Consider the following 16959-nt stretch of genomic DNA (forward strand, 5'->3'; position numbering starts at 1 on the left):
AAGGAGAGCAACAGAACCGAAAATTTGAACACAGGAAACTTCCCAGAGACTCATACTCCAACCAAGGACTATTCATGGAGATAACCTAGAACCCCTGCACAGATGTAGCACATGATAGTTCAGTGTCCAAGTGGGTTACATAATAATGGAAAGAGGGACTACCTCTGACATAATCTGTTTGGCTGCTCTTTTATCACCTCCCCCTATGGGGGGAGCAGCCTTACCAGGCCACAGTAGATGACAATGTAGCAAATCCTGATGTGATCTGATAGAGTAAGATCAGAAGGAAGGAGAAGAGGACCTCCCCTACCAGTGGACATGGGAGGGGCATGTGTGAAGAAGGGGGATGTACGGTGGGATCGGGAGGGGAGGAGGGACGGACTTATGGGCAGATACAAAGTGAATAAAGTGTAATTAATAATAATAATAATAATAATAATAATAATAATAATAATAATAAAGAATTGTGTTGGTAATTTGATGGGAATTGCATTGAAGCTGTAGATTGCTTTTGGTAAGATGGCCATTTTTACTATGTTAATCCTGCCAAACCATGAGCATGGGAGGTATTTCTGTCTTCTGATAGCATCTTCTATTTCTTTCTTCAGAGACTGAATGTTTTTTCATACAAGTCTTTGACTTGCTTGGTTAGAGTTACACCAAGGTACTTTATGTTATTAGTGGCTATTGTAAAGGGTGTTGTTTCCCTAATTTCTTTTTCAGCCTTTTTGTCTTTCGTATACAGGAGGACTACTGATTTTTTTTTTAGTTGATTTTGTATCCAGCCACTTGATGAAGGTGTTTATCAGTTGTATAATTTTGGGGGTCACTCATGTATACTGTCATATCATCTGCAAATAGTGATACTTTGACTTCTTTCTTTCTGAACTGAATCCCCTTTATCTCCTTTAATTGTCTTATTGTTCTAGCAAGGATTTCAAGTACTATGTTAAATAAGTATGGAGAGAGTGGGCAGGCTTGCCTTGTCCCTGATTTCAGTGGGATTGCTTTAAGTTTCTCTCCATTGAGTTTTATGTTGGCTATAGACTTGCTGTATATTGCCTTTACTGTGTTTAGGTAAGTGCCTTGTATCCCTGATCTCTCCAGGTCTTTAAATATAAATGAATGTTGGATTTTATCAAATGCCTTTTCTGCATCTAAGGAGATTATCATGTGGTCATTTTCTTTCAGTTTGTTTTTATGGTGGATTACACTGATGGATTTCCATATATTAAACCACCCGTGCATGCATAGGATGAAGCCTACTTGGTCATTGTGGATGGTATCTTTGATGTGTTCTTGGATTCAGTTTGTGAGTATTTTATTGAGTATTTTCACATCAATGTTCATAAGACAGATTGGCCTGAAATTTTTTTTCTTTGTTGGGTCTTCGTGAGGTTTAGGTATCAAGGTTACTTTGATTTCATAGAATGAGTTTGGTAATGTTCCTTCTGTTTCTATTTTGTGGAATAGTTTGAAGAGTATTGGTGTTAGCTCTTCTTTGAAAGTCTGGTAGAATTTGGTGCTGAAACCATCTGGCCCTGGGCTTTTTTTTGCATGGGAGACTTTTGATGACTGCTTCTATTTCCGAAGGGGATATAGGACTATTTAATTGATTTACCTTGTCTTGATTCAGCTTTGGCAAATGGAATCGATCAAGAAAATTTTCCATTTCATTTAGATTTTCAAATTTTGAAGTAAGGCTTCTGAAGTAAGACCTAATTATTGTTTGGATTTCCTCGGTGTTTGTTGTTATGTCCCCATTTTCATTTCTTTTTTTCTTGATTTGGATGATGTCTCTCTACCTTTTAGTTAGCTTGGCTAAGGGTTTGTCTATCTTGTTGATTTTTTTTCTTGGTTTCATTGATTCTTTGAATAGTTTTATTTGTTTCCAGTTGATTGATTTTAGCCCTGAGTTTGATTATTGCCAGCCATTGACTCCTCTTGGCTATGTCTCCTTCTTTTTTTTTTTTCTAGGACTTTCAGATGAGCCTTTAAGTTGCTTGTATGAGATGTTTCAAATTTCTTCTTGAAGGTACTTAGTGCTATGAATTTTCCTCTTAGAACTGTTTTTATTGTGTTCCATAAGTTTGGGTATGTTGTGCCTTCATTTTCATTTAATTCTAGGAAGTCTTTGATTTCTTTCTTTTTCTTCCCTGACCCAGCTGTCATTGAGTACCGAGTTGTTCAGTTTCCATGTGTGTGTGTATGCTTTTTGTTATTTCTCTTGTTGTTGAGGTCCACCTTTAGAACAAGGTCGTCAGATAGGATACAACGGATTATTTCAATCTTTTTGTATCTGTTCAGGCTTGCTTTGTGACCAACTTTATTGTCTGTTTTGGAGAAGGTTCCATGAGAAGAAGGTAAAATCTTTTGTGTTTGGGTGAAAGGTTCTGTAAATGTCTGTTAGGTCCATTTGATTCATGACCTCTGTCAGAGTCATTGTTTCTTTGTTTAATTTCTGTTTTGTTGGCCTGTCCTTTGCTGAGAGGGAGGTGTTGAAGTCTCCCACTAGTAATGTTGGGGAATCTATGTGTGGTTTCAGTTTTATTGATGTTTCTCTTAGAAATGTAGGTGCTCCTGTGCTTGGGGCATAGACAGTCAGGATTGGGATGTCTTCTTGGTGAAATTTTACTTTGATGAGTGTGAAATGACCTTCCCCATCTCTTTTGATTATTTTTTTCTGATAGTGTATTTAATTAGATTTTACAATGGCTACTCCTGCTTGCTTCTTGGGTACATTTGCTTGGAAAATCGTCTTCCACCCCTTTACTCTCGGGTAATGTCTATATTTGTGACTCAGGTGTGATTCTTGTATGCAACAGATTGTTGGATTGTTTACATATCCATTCTGTTAGTCTGTGTCTTTTTATAGGAGAGTATAGTTGAGTCCATTGGTTTTGAGGGAGAGTAATGACCAATAGTTGTTAGATCTTTAATATTGATGTTGACTGTGGTAGTTTGTTTTTGTCCCAGGCTACTTTTAGTTTTGCTGTAGTGAGGTTATTTATTTCCTGTGTTTTCCTGCATGTAGTTAGCTTTCCTGGGTTGTATTTTTCCTTCTAGTGTCTTTTGTAATGCCGGATTTGTGGGTATGTATTATTTAAATTTGTTTTTGTCATGAATATCTTGTTTTCTCCATCTGTGATGACTGAGAATTTTGCTGGATATAGTAGCCTGGACTGACATCTGTGTTTTCTTAGGATCTGCATGATAACGGTCTAGGCCATCTGGCTTTCATAGTCTCTTCTGAGAAGTCAGGTTTGATTCTGATGAGTTTGCCATTATATGTTACAAGGCCTTTTTCCCTTGCAGCTTTTAATATTTTGTTGTTGTTGTTCTGTATACTTACTGTTTTGATTATTATGTGGCAGGAGGATATTCTTTTCTTCTCTAATTTATTAGCTGTTCTGTAGGTCTCTTGTATTTTTATAGACCACTCCTTTAAGTTGAGGAAATTTTCTACTATGATTTTGTTGAAAATATATTCTGGGCCTTGTGGGAGGGAATCTTCCTTTTCCTCTATTCCCATTATTCTTAGTTTTTTTTTTTCTTATCAGTTACATTTTATTAACTCTGTATCTCAGCCGTGTCCTGCTCCCTCATTCCCTCCCAATCTCACCCTCCCTCCCTCATCTCCACTGTGCCCCTTTCCAAGTCCACTGATAGGGGGGACCTCCTCCCCATTCATCTGATCCTGTTTTATCAGGTATCTTCAGGACTGGCTGCAAAGCTCTCCTCTGTGGCCTAACAGGACTGCTCCTCCCTTGGGGGGTGGGGAGGTCAAAGAGCCAGTCCTTGAGTTCCTATTAGAAAGAGTCCTTGTTCCCCTCACTATGGGAGGGGAACAATTGGTTACTGAGCTACCACAGGCTACATCTGAGCAGAGGTTCTAAGTTATATCCATACATGGTCCTTGGTTGAATGTCAGTCTCAGAAAAGATCCGGTGCCCAGATATATTTAGTCCTTGTGGAGCTCCTATCCATTCCCCATCATACTAACTCCCCTTCTTTCATATGATTCCCTGTACTCTGCCAAAGGTTTGGTCATGAGTCTTTGTATCTGCTTTGAAAACACTGCTAGTTAGAGTCTTTCAGATCCGCTCAGTAGACTCCTGTCATACATTCAATGCACATCCCATCTGTCTTTCTAAATGAGGATTGATCATCTTACCCCATGTCCGCTCTCTTGATTATCTTTTTTAGGTGTATAAATTTCATTATGTTTATCATATCTTATAGGTCTATATAAGTGAGTATATACTGTGTTTGTCTTTCTCCTTCTGGGATATTTCACTCAGAATGATCTTTTCTAGATCCCACCATTTGGCTGCAAATTTTATGATTTCCTCCTTTTTGATTGCTGAGTAGTATTCCATTGTGTAAAAATACCACAATTTCTGTACCCATTCCTCCATTGATGGACATCTGGGTTATTTCCAGTTTCTGGCTATTACATATAAAGCTGTTATAAACATGGTTGAGCAAGTATCCCTTTTGTGTACTTGAGCAAAGTTTGGGTATATACAAAGCATTGGTATAGCTGGGTCTTGAGGAAGCACTATTCCTAATTGTCTTAGAAAGCGCCAGATTTTCATAGTGGTTGTACCAGTTCACATTCCCACCAGCAATGGAGGAGGGTTCCCCTTTCTCCACAACTTCTCCAGCATGTGTTGTCACTTAAGTTTTTTATCTTGGCCATTCTGATGGGTATAAGGTGAAATCTCAGGGTCGTTTTGATTTGCATTTCCCTGATGGCTAATGAGGTTGAGCATTTCTTTAAGTGTTTCTCTGCCATTCGATATTCCTCTATTGAGAATTCTCTGTTTAGCTCTGTACCCCATTTTTAAATTGGATTACTTGGTTTGCTGCTTTTAAGCTTCTTTAGTTCTTTGTATATACTGGATGTTAGTCCTCTGTCAGATAAAGGGTTAGTGAAGATTCTTTCCCAATCTGTAGGCAGTCGCTTTGTTTTGATGGCGGTGTCCTTTGCTTTACAGAAGCTTTTCAGTTTCATGAGATCCCATTTATTGATTGTTGCTCTTAGAGCCTGTGCTGTTGCTGTTCTGTTCAGGAAGTTGTCTCCTGTGCCAATGAGTTCTAGGTTATTCCCCACTTTTTCTTCTAACAGATTTAGAGTATCTGGTTTTATGTTGAGGTCTTTGATCCACTTGGACTTTAGTTTTGTGCAGGGTGATAAATATGGATCTATTTTCATTTTTCTGCATGTAGACATCCAGTTGGACCAGCACCATTTGTTGAAGATGTTGTCTTTTTTCCATTGAATGGTTTTGGCTTCTTTGTCAAAAATCGAGTATTCAAAGGTGTGTGAGTTTATTTCTGGGTCTCCCGGTTCCATTGATCCTCCTTTCTGTTTTTATGCCAATACCAGGCAGTTTTTATTACTATTGCTCTGTAGTACAACTTGAGATTGGAAATGGAGATACCTCCAGATGATCTGTTGTTTTACAGGATTGTTTTGGAGATTCTGGGTTTTTTTTTTTTTGTTTCTCCATATGAAGCTGAGAATCTTTTGTTCGAGGTCTGTAAAGAATTGAGTTGGTATTTTGGTATTTTCATGGGAATTGCATTGAATCTGTAGATTGCTTTTGGAAGGACGGCCATTTTCATAATGTTAATCCTACCAATTCATGAGCATGGGAGATCTTTCCATCTGCTGAGATCTTCTTCAATTTCTTTCTTCAGAGACTTGAAGTTTTTCTCAAACAGGTCTTTCACTTGCTTGGTTAGTGTCATCCCAAGGTACTTTATGTTATTAGTGGCTATTGTGAAGGGTGTTGTTTCCCTAATTTCTTTCTCGGCCCTTTTGTCTTTGGTATACAGGAGGGCTTCTGATTTTTTTGAGTTGATTTTGTATCCTGCTACTTTGCTGAAGGTGTTTATCACTGGAGGCGTTCTCTGGTTGAATTTTTGGGGTCGCACATGTATACTATCATATCATCTGCAAATAGTGACAGTTTGACCTCTTCTTTCAGATTTGTATCCCCTTGATTTCCTTTAGTTGTCTTATTGCTCTGGCTAGGACTTCAAGTACTATGTTGAAGAGGTATGGAGAGAGTGGGCAGCCTTGTCTTGTTCCTGATTTCAGTGGGATTGCTTTAAGTTTCTTTCCATTGAGTTTGATGTTGGCTATAGACTTGCTGTATATCGCCTTTACTATGTTTAGATATGTGCCTTGTATCCCTGATCTCTCCAAGACTTTAAACATGAATGGGTGTTGGACTTTGTCAAATGCTTTTTCGCATCTATGAAGATGATCATGTGATTTTTCTCCTTCAGTTTGTTTATGTGGTGAATTACATTGATGGATTTCTGTATGTTGAACCTCCCTTGCATGCCTGGGATGAAGCCTACTTGGTCATGGTGGATGATATCTTTGATGTGTTCTTGGATTTGGTTTGCAAGTATTTTATTGAGTATTTTTGCATCAATGTTCATAAGAGAGATAGGTCTTAAGTTTTCTTTTTTTGTTGTGTCTTTGTGTAGTTTAGGTATCAGGGTGACTGTCGTTTCATAGAATGAGTTTGGTAATGTACCTTCTGTTTCTATTTTGTGGAATAGTTTGAGGAGAATTGGTATGAACACTTCTTTGAAGGTCTGGTAGAATTCCGTGCTGAAACCATCTGGCCCAGGGCTTTTTTTGGAGGGGAGACTGTGAATGACTGCTTCAATTTCCTTGGGGGATATAGGGCTATTGAGTCTTTCTACATGATATTGACTTAATGTTGGAAGATGGAATCTATCAAGAAAATTGTCCATTTCAATTACGGTTTCAAATTTTGTGGCATATAGGCTCTTGTAGTATGACCTAATGATTGTTTGAATTTCCTCAGTGTCTGTAGTTATGTCACCCTTTTCATTTCTGATTTTGCTGATTTGGATTATTCTCTCTTATTTTAGTTAGTTTGGCTAAGGGTATTTCTATCTTGTTAATTTTCTCAAAGAACCAGCTTTTTGTTTTATTGATTCTGTGAATAGTTTTATTTGTTTCTAATTGATTGATTTCAGCCCTGAGTTTGATTATTTCCAGCTGTCTGCTCCTCTTGGGTGTATCTGCTTCTTTTTTTTTCTAGGGTTTTCAGTTGGGCCATTAAGTTGTTTGTATGTGATGTTACAAATTTCTTCTTGTAGGCACTTAGTGGTATAAATTTTCCTCTGAGCACTGCTTTTTCAATGTGTCCCATAAATTTGGGTATGTTGTGCCTTCATTTTCATTGAATTCTAGGAAGTCTTTAATTTCTTTCTTTATTTCTTCCTTAACCCAGCTGTCATTGAGTAACAAGTTGTTCAGTTTCCATGTGTGTGTCGGCTTTTTGTTATTTCTGTTGTTGCTGAGGTCCAGTTTTAGTCCATGGTGGTCAGATAGAATACAAGGGATTATTTCAATCTTTTTTTTTAATCTGTTGAGGCTTGCTTTATGACCAACTATATGGTCTATTTTGAAGAAGGTTCCAGAGGTGCTGAAAAGAAGGTATACTCTTTTGAGTTTGGATGAAAAGATCTGTAGACGTCTATTAGGTCCATTTGATTTAGGGGCTCTCTAAGTGTTTTTATTTCCCTATTTGGTTTCTGTCTAGTTGATCTGTCCCTTGGTGAGAGTGGAGTGTTGAAGTCTCCCACTATTAACGTATTAGGATCAATGTATGATTTAAGCTTTAATATTGTTTCATTTACGAATGTAGGTGCTCATGTATTTGGGGCATAGATATTCAAAATTATGATGTCTTCTTGGTGGATTTTTCCTTTGATGAGAATATAGTGTCCCTCCTTATCTTTTTTGATTAATTTGGGTTGATAGTCTATTTTATTAGATATTAGGATGACTACTCCAGCTTGTTTTCTGGAACCATTTGCTTGAAAAACATTTTTCCAGCCCTTTACTCTGAGGTTGTGTTTATCTTTGTTGCATAGGTGTGTTTCTTGGATGCAACAAAATGTAGGATCCTGTTTCCACAACCATTCTGTTAGTCTGTGTCTTTTTATTGGGGAGTTGAGTCAGTTGATGTTGATAGATCCTAGTGACTAACAATTGTTACTTACTTTTGATGTGGGGTTGGTGGTGTCACTGAGTTTCATTGCTTGTCTTCTTTTGGTTTTTTTTGTTGTGTAGTTATCTATTTCCTCTGTTTCCTTAGATGTAGTTGTTTTCTTTGGCTTGGAGTTTCCCTTCTAGTAACTTCTGTAGAGCTGGGTTACTATGTAGATATTGCTTAAATTTGGTTTTGTCATGGAATATTTTGAATTCTCCATCTATGTTGATTGAAAGTTTTGCTGGGTATAGTAGTCTGGGTTGGAATCTGTGGTCCTTAAGGACTGTATGATTTCTGTCCAGGCCCTTCTGGCTTTCATAGTTTCTGTTGAGAAATCTGGTGTGATTCTGATAGGTCTACTTTCATATGTTACTTGGCTTTTTTCCCTTGCTGCTTTTAGAATTTTTCTTTGTTCTGTTGGTTCAGTGTTTTGACTATGATGTGATGTGAAGAATTTCTTTTCTGGTCTAGACTATTTGGTGTTCTCTAGGCCTCTTGTATGTTTATGGCCATCTCCTTCTTTAAGTTGGGAAAGTTTTCTTCTATAATTTTCTTTGAAATATTTTCTGAACTTTTGAGCCTGATGTCTTATTTTTCTCCTACTCCTATTATTCTTAGATTTTGTCTTTTCATGGTGTCCTTGATTTCTTGGATGTTTTGTGTTTGGAACTTTCCTGATTTTATTTTTTCTTTGAGAGACGTGTTAATTTCTGCAAGTATATCTTTGGCTCCTGAGATTCTTTCTTCCATCTCTTGTATTCTGTTAGTGATACTTACCTTTGTAGTTCCTGATCTTTTCTCTATGTTCTCCAGCTCCTGGTTTTTCTCTATTTGTGATTTCTTTATTGATTCTTATTCTGTTTTCATGTCTTGCACCATTTCCTTCATCTGTTTGAATGTGGAGTCCTGCTTTTCAATGACAGCTTCTATTTTTTTGTCCATTTCCTCTCTATGTATCACTAATTATGCCTCTACTTCTTTGGCTATAATTGCCTGTATTTCTATGAGAGCTTTGTTTATTTCTTCTTTATTTGCCTTCATTTGTGTGGACATTTTTTTGAGAGCTTTGTGCATTTCTTCTTTGTTTGCCTCAATTTTTGTGGTCATTTCTCTGAGAGCTGGATTTGTTTCCTCTTGGTTCATCTCGATTTCTTTGGCTATTTCTCTGAGGGCTTTGTTCATTTCACCCCTATGGGCCTCTAATAGCTGGAGAAACATAGTTTTGAGGTCGTTTTCTTGTATATCTAGTGAATTGAAGTGTCCATTGGTTTGTGAGGTTGCTGGTGAGGTCATTATGCCCTAATTTTTGTTGGGAGCGTTCTTACATCTGCCTCTAGCCATCTGGTTATTTATAACCCTCACTGTTTGTTCCTCGAGTTTGTAGTCCGGGCTATGATCGTCTCTCTGTTTTCTCTCCTGTTTTTTCAGGAAGATGAGAGAGGTTCACTGGTTTGAGAGTGTGCATTGTGGTTTCAGTTTTGCCTAAGTAAGGAATGTGATGCTGGCGCTATTCGCATGCGCTTTTAGCTGGCGCAGTGTGCATGCGCGGATTCTTTGACTATTGCAGTGGCCTGCAGGCCACTATTATCCAGTTCTGTCTGAGATCCAGGGATTGTTTGCCTAGATTACACTGGTGGACCCACAAGGCAGAGGCTTCAACGTTGGGGTCGCTATCCCAAGAATCCCTATGATGTCCACACTAGGGGTGTGGGTGGCAGGGGTCTCGTCTGCTTGCTTCTGTGGAGAGGCCCTGGGTCTGGGGCAAACTCTCCCTAGAAGGCTCACTCACTCTCTTGCAGGACCAAGAGAGTTGGAATGCACAGGGGTTCCCCTTGCTCTCTACTCTCTTATTTGGTCCTGCTTCGGAAAATGTGTGGGTAGGCTAACAGTCAGCTCTGTGACACTGTGGCCGCAGGACTCGGTGTCCACCTTTCTTGTGTGCTGCCTCTCTGTCCTTCCCCTGTGACCTTCCCCTCTGCTAGGGCAAACTTATGGCAGTGCTCTCAGGGGAGTGCCAGAAGGGTTTGGGACTTCTCAGTCCGATCCTGAGCTGGGGTTTTTCTGCCAGGGGTCACTGGGGGTGGGGGCGCACCGATGATAGGACTTGGTGCTAGACCTTATTGCGTTGGACCCAGGAGAATCTCAGGACGTGTTGAATGACCACAGTCCCAGATCTCGAGCTTAAGTTTGTTTGCTAGGAGCAGCCGGCAGCACTGGGGTCCCGGCACTGTGAAGCCACTGTGTGCCTCTTTATCTTTCTGCTCCGCTGCAGCAGGGTTATGGTGGCGTTTGGGTGAGTGCCCAAAAGGATTGGGTTTTCTCAGCCCCAATCTGTGGTTGGGGTACAGACAATGTGGTCTGTGGCAGATTCTGCTGGATGCCTCCTGCCTCCTCCGAAGAGGGAGTAGGGATTTTGAGCTGGGCGCGCAGCCACTTTCTGCACTCAGCGGGAGCTCAGTTGTGATGGCAGCGGGTACCCATGGTCAGCGAGACCTTCTGGGGCAAGACTGGGTGACCCGTGATCAGTCTCGCAACTTTCCTTCCTCGTGGGGTTTTTTTGCGACTGAGACTCCCATTCTCTGGCACCCTTGTGCCCACCAATCAGCCTGGGAAAGTGATCGGGACATGTAGGCGTGCGTCTTCAGCCCAGAGACCCAAAGCCCGCGTTAGCCGGGTTCTCTTCCGAGTTCTGGCTGTGCGGCCTGAGAGTCTACCCGACCGATTCCCATGCTGTGGGAGCCTCCCCTCACCTGGTAAACATGATTGCTGTAGTTTTAGGGCCCAGAGTTCAGTCTCCTGGTCGCTGCACTGAGAGTGTGGTCCCACTTCTCAGACACGGTGTTCTCCCGGCACCGCTATCTTGGCCCCCTATTCTTAGGTTTTGTCTTTTCATGTTGTCTTGGATTTCTTGGAAGGTCTGTGTCAGGAATTTTTTAGATTTAACATTTTCTTTGACAGATACATTGATTTCTTCCATTGTATCTTCCACATGTGAGATTCTTTCTTCCATTTCTTGTCGTCTATTGGTTTTGTAGTCTTTGGTTACCTCTGTAGTTCCTGTTTTCTTCCCTAAGTTCTTTCTCTCAACAATTTCCTCCATTTGTGTTTTCTTTAATTTTTCCAATTCTATCTTCAGATATTGAGCTGTTTTGTTGATTTCCTTCACCTATGTGACTGTATTTTCCTGTTTTTCTTTCAATTCCTTAAGCTATTTGTTTGAACATTCCTCTGTTTCTTTTATTTCTTTTAGTGATTTAATTATTTCCTCTCTAAAGGCCACAAACTGTTTGGCTGCATCTTCCTGTACTTTTTTACAGATGGCCATAATCTCTTTGACTTTATCTTCCTCTAGTTTTTACGCATTTTATTTGTTTCCTCTACATCCTGTTCATAAGCATAGATGTAAGGTCATCTTCTTGAATTCCAGTTATGCGGGGGTATCCATAACTGCTTGCCCCTGAATAACTGGGTTCTGGAGATTCCATATTGCTCTGTCTTTTGTTGATTGAATGCTGGCCTCTACCCATTGGGCTATCTTAGGTGTTGTGTGTTAGTTTCTGTTCTTCATGGAATCCCGTGGTGGGGAGAATCTCCTGGGCAGGAAGATGATTTTTCCTTAAGGAGAACTCCTCAGCTTTTTGGGTATGGTCACTGAATGTCTGGTGTTTTTCAGGAATTGCCACAGCTCACCTCAGGCATATAGATCTGAATGGTAACTGTGCTTTTTGTTAGTCAGGGAGCCTCTCCGCTCATGCAGAGAAGTCCTGGAGACAGCTGTCCTGTTCTGTGTTTCTTGCTGCAAATTTAGTGAGCTGCTGCTATAACCTGGGCTCCCCGCAGTTTGGTCAGTTTATTTAGGGATAACTGGTTGCCTCTTGGAGCAGTATCTGGGACCTGATCTTGGGGATCCCAGGCTTCTGTAGGTCTGAGGTTGGAACTCTGTGCCTCAGTACCCAAGCGGTAATCAGTGGCAGGTAAGCACAGCTCTCATGCAGCAGGAGTCTAGAACCTGGAGCCTGCGGGTATCCAGAAACGTTTCTGTAGCTGGGTGTCCTGAGGTAAGGCCAGATGTTTCCCCCACCGTGGGGTTTCCTCCTAACAGGGACACCCAGTCTGTGGTTTTTGGGGTGGTGCATAGAGCATGCTGATGCTGGCGCATGGTGGTTCCAAGCTGGTGACTAGTGCTTGCAGGAACCTGGGAACTTTTCCAGAGAACTTTTCTGATTGTGGTGGTGGTGGTGGGGTTGGCTGAGAGCTCTAAACTCATACCTACTGTTTCTCTTGCTGTGGGGTTTTCTCCAGACAGGGGAACCCAGTCTCTGATGCCCTGGGATACACAGTTCTGTCTGTGATGGAGAGTCAGGAATACAGGTTTCTGGGATGGCGTCTGTGTGCCCGCTGGTCTAAGGGACCATTTCCAGGAATAGACTGGGTGACCTGAGGTCAGTCCCATTTCCTTCCTTCCCTGTGGGGTTTTCTCGCAACTGGGAATCCCAGTCTCTGGTGTTTTGGTGCCCACCATTCAGCCTGGGAAGGTGATCAGGACACACAGGTATGTGGCTCTAGTTGGGGAGCAAGGGCCTCCCAGGACCCGGAAACTCTTCCTGGTTTTAGCTGGATGACCTGAGAATGGACCTGATTGATTCCCACACCATGGGGTTTCCTTTCACTTGAGAAACAAGATCACTTGTGTTTTAGGGCCCAGAGTTCAGTCTCTTGGTCACTGTATTGACACTGCTGCCCTGCTCCTCAGACACAGTGTCCTCCTGGCACCACCATCTTAGATCTTCCACTTCTTTTTTTTTAAAAAAGCTTTCAGTTGATCTGTTAAGTTGGTAATACAAGATCTCTCCAATTTCTTTATGAAAGCATTTAGTGTTATAAACTTTCTTCTTAGCACTGCTTTCATGACATCCCATTAGTTTGTGTAAGTTGTGCCGTTATTGTCATTGAACTCCAGGAAGTCTTTAATTTGTTTCTTCATTTCTTCCTTCACCAAATAATCATTGAGCAGGGAGTTGTTCAGTTCATGAGTATGTAGGCTTTTTGTTGTTTCTGTTGTTGTTGCTTTAATCTGTGTTGGTCTGATAAAGAACAATGGGTCAATTTAATTTTCATGTATTGGTTGAAGTTTGCTTTGTGACTGACTATATGTTCAGTTTTGGAAAAGGTTCCATGTGTGGCCGAGAAAAAAAAAAGGATATTCTTTTGTGTTTGGCTGAAAAGTTCTGTAGACATCTATTAGGTCCATTTGATTCATGACCTCTGTTAACTTCACTATTTCTCTATTTAGCTTCTGTCTCATCTTTCCATTGGTGAGAGTGGAATGTTGACGTCTCCCACTATTAATGTGCTGGGATCAGTGTGTGACTTAAGTTTTAATAGTGTTTCTTTTACGAGTGTAGTTGATCTTGTATTTGGGGCATAGATGTTAAGGATTGTGACGTCCTCTTGGTGGATTTTTCCTTTGATGAGAATGAATTGTCCTTCCCCATAACTTTTGATTAATTTTTATTGAAAGTCTATTTTATTAGATATTAGGATTAGCTTGCTTCTTGGGTCCATTTGCTTGAATAACCTTTTCCAGCCCTTTACTCTGAGGTAGTGTGTCTTTGTTTGTGATGTGTGTTTCCTGAATGCAACAGAATTTTGGGTTCTCTTTCTGCAGCCATTATTTGAGCCTGTGTCTTTTTATTGGAGAGTTGAATCCATTGGTGTTAATAGTAGTGACCAGTGATTGTTAGTTCCCTTTACTGTGGAGTTGGTGGTGGTAGTATGTTTGTGTGCTCGTTTTCTTTTGTTTTTGCTGTTGTGAAGTTATCAATAACCTGTATTTTCTTGTAGTGGAGTTGACCTTGCTGGGTTGAAGTTTTTCTTCTAGTATCTTCTGTATAGCTGGGCTGGTGTATAGATATTGTTTAAATTTAGTTTTGTCATGAAATATCTTTTTTTTTCTGTCTATGGTGATTGAATGTTTTGCTGGGTATAGTAGTGTGGGTTGGCATCTGTGGCCTCTTTGTGTCTGCATGACATGTACCCAGGCCCCTCTGGCTTTCTTCATCTCTGTTGATTAATCAGGTGTGATTCTGATAGGTCTATATTTATATGCTCCTTGGCCTTTTTCACTTCCTGCCTTTAATAATTTTTCTTTTGTTCTGTAGATTTAGTGTTTTGATTATTATGTGACAGGAGGAATTTCTCTTCTGGTCTAGTCTATTTGGTGTTCTGTAAGCTTTTTGTATGTTTAAACCAGCTCTTTCTTTAAGTTGGGAAATTTTTCTTCTGATTTTTTTTTAAATATTTTCTTGACTGTGGAGCCTGGAATCTTCTTTTTCGTCTATTCCTATTAATTTTAGGTTTCATCTTTCCATGTTGTCCTTGATTTCTGGAATGTTTTGTGTCAGGAACTTTTTTGTTTTAATGTTTTCTTTGAGAGATGTATCTATTTCTTCAATTGTATCTTCAGCACCTGAAATTCTTTCCTCCATCTCTTGTATTCTCTTGGTGATGCTTACCTCTGTGTTTCCTGATCTCTTCTCTAAGTTTTCTATCTCTATAGTTTTCTTGGTTTGTGTTTTCATTATTGATTCTAATTCTGTTTTCAGGTCTTGAACAGTTTCATTCATTTCCTTCACCAATTGATTGTGGTTTCCTTTCTGCCCTTGATGGCCTCTAATTGTTTGGTTGTATTGTCCTGTATTTGAGAGATGTGCTCATTTCCTCTTCATATGCCTCAAATAGCTGCATAAGCATTGATTTAAGGTTATGTTATTTTCCTGTGTTTCAGCTGCATTAGAATAGCCATTGTTTTGGGGGGGATTCTGGTGGAGATATAATGTTCTGTTTTTTATTGAGTGTGTTCTTTCACTGGCCTTTAGCTATCTAGTTTTCCATAGCCTTGGCTGTTTGTTTCTTGACCCTGTACCTAAGAGTAGATCCTTCCATCTCTGGAAGGATGCAGTGTGCAGTAGTCTTTAGGATGACCAGAGAGGTTCAGGTGAACATGAATGTCTGCTGGCATTTTGGATGCAGCCATGCTGGGGTGGTTGTTTCAGAAGGCAGAGGCGATTGTTTCAGACAGGGGCGCAGATGCCTTGAAAGGTGGAGTGGGGCTCAGGTGCCTTTAATGGTAGGGTCACTGGTGCAGGTACCTTGAAGGGGAAGGGCTGCAGGCAGGGTTGCTGAAGGGCAAGGGGCATCTATGCAGGTGCCTTAAAGATTTGGCTTGGGCATCTCAGGTGGTAGCTGAGAGGGCACAGATGCCTCAGGTATCAATCACTAGTATTCAGGTTTTGACACAGCAGCTGAACTGTAGCTTACAGGCCTACCAGAGACTGCGCTCTTGAAACTCAGATTTGCCTGTGTTCCTTCCATTTTGGATCAGGGATCCCTATTATTTTATTGTCCTCCTGGTCTCCACAGGGGGATCAGTAGAACCATAGCCTGGATCCATCATTTCAACTCCCCAGGTGTCCCTCCAGTCTCAGAAGTACCAAAGTCACTGTTTTCCCAAGGTTCTGTAAACTATAAGACTGAGATGAAGGTATCAGCAGTTTGATGTCTTCTGAGACTTCTCCCATGGCCATCTTCTCGATATAGACTCATGGTTGCCCTTTCCACCCTCACCATGTGTGTGTGTGTCATATCTGCTTCTGATAAGGACACTAATCCTATTAGATCAGCCCTGTGTTTGCAACCTCATTTTAGCTTAATTAGTTCTCTAAAAGTCCTATCTCTAAACACAAGCACGTTCTGTATTCCTGGAGGTTATGACCCCAACATGTGCATTCTGTGCGTGAGAGGAGCACAGGTCAGCCTCTAAGAGACTCTGAAGATTCCCCTAGTTCTGAAAATCCTCTGCAGTTCCAGATGAAGCCAGACATCTGTGCCCTGGGCATGTATGTTTCTCAAGGCACATGGTTGGGGCAGAGCATTACAGATTCAGTGATGAAGCCCTGGGGACAGAATGTCCTACTGTTTCCAAGCTGTGCGTTTTATATTCTTTCTTAGTGAGAATGAATAATAAACAGAGATGGAATATTTTAAGTCATATCTTCTTTGTCTGCCAAAACTCATGCTGGCATTCTGCAGTAGCCACTCCCTTCCTGGCCATCTTGTATGCTGTATCTGCCACTGTCTGCTATGGGAAAAGCAGTCCACTAGTTTCAAGATAATTCATACAGCTTTAAATAAACACTAGATGCTGAAGTAGAGGCCCACTCTGCAAATGGAATGCAAGGCTATTTCAGTAAGGGAGAGAGACTTATGATGACTAAGAGACTTTAAGAAAAGCCTTTGTAAATGGCATTCCATGAACTGGAATTGGAGCTTAGTGGTAGAACATGCTTGTAGTTCATGCAAGGCCAGAGGTTCAAACTATAGTACTGCAAAATAAATACAAGTTTAAATATTTCAAAATCAGCTGTTGCACTAGAGCTAATATTGCCGGGTAAGTCTTCCTCAATGTCCTGGGAAACATTGAGATGTGACTTTTGAGTAGTTATCTCTATGGTTGTATTGTGTACAGGGACATACACTGTTGTGATAGAGTACAGTTCACCTAGACTACACTTTTTGTGATGTTTCAGCCTGCTTTTCCAAAGATCTATTCGAGCAAAAATAGGTTTATTGCTTTTGTGACAGAAAATCCAATGAACCTGACCAGAAGCTGATTTATTAAGAAAGAAAGAAGAAAAAAAGAAAGAAAGAAAGAAAAAAAGAAAAAAAGAAAGAGAAAGAGAAGGAAGGAAGGAAAAAAGGAAGGAAAAAAAGAAAGAAGAAAGAAAGAAAAAGAAAAAGAAATTCTTGCTTTCACTATGTTCTTTAAGGCTTTTTGACTTCATTTTTCTCCATTATTATTTTGTCTCTTTCTGACCTCTTTGGAGGAGGTAGGCACTGTTACATTTAT

General features: G+C 40.4%; 1 protein-coding gene across 1 annotated transcript in view; it reads left to right on the top strand.

The window, feature by feature from the left end:
- Atp10a (ATPase phospholipid transporting 10A (putative)) overlaps positions 1 to 16959 on the top strand; it is a 183923-nt gene that overhangs the window by 113522 nt on the left and 53442 nt on the right. The gene's annotated exons all lie outside the window — the stretch shown is intronic.

Source organism: Psammomys obesus, unplaced genomic scaffold (genome assembly GCF_907164565.1).
Source record: "Psammomys obesus unplaced genomic scaffold, mPsaObe1.curated_primary_1811, whole genome shotgun sequence".
NCBI lineage: Eukaryota > Metazoa > Chordata > Mammalia > Rodentia > Muridae > Psammomys > Psammomys obesus.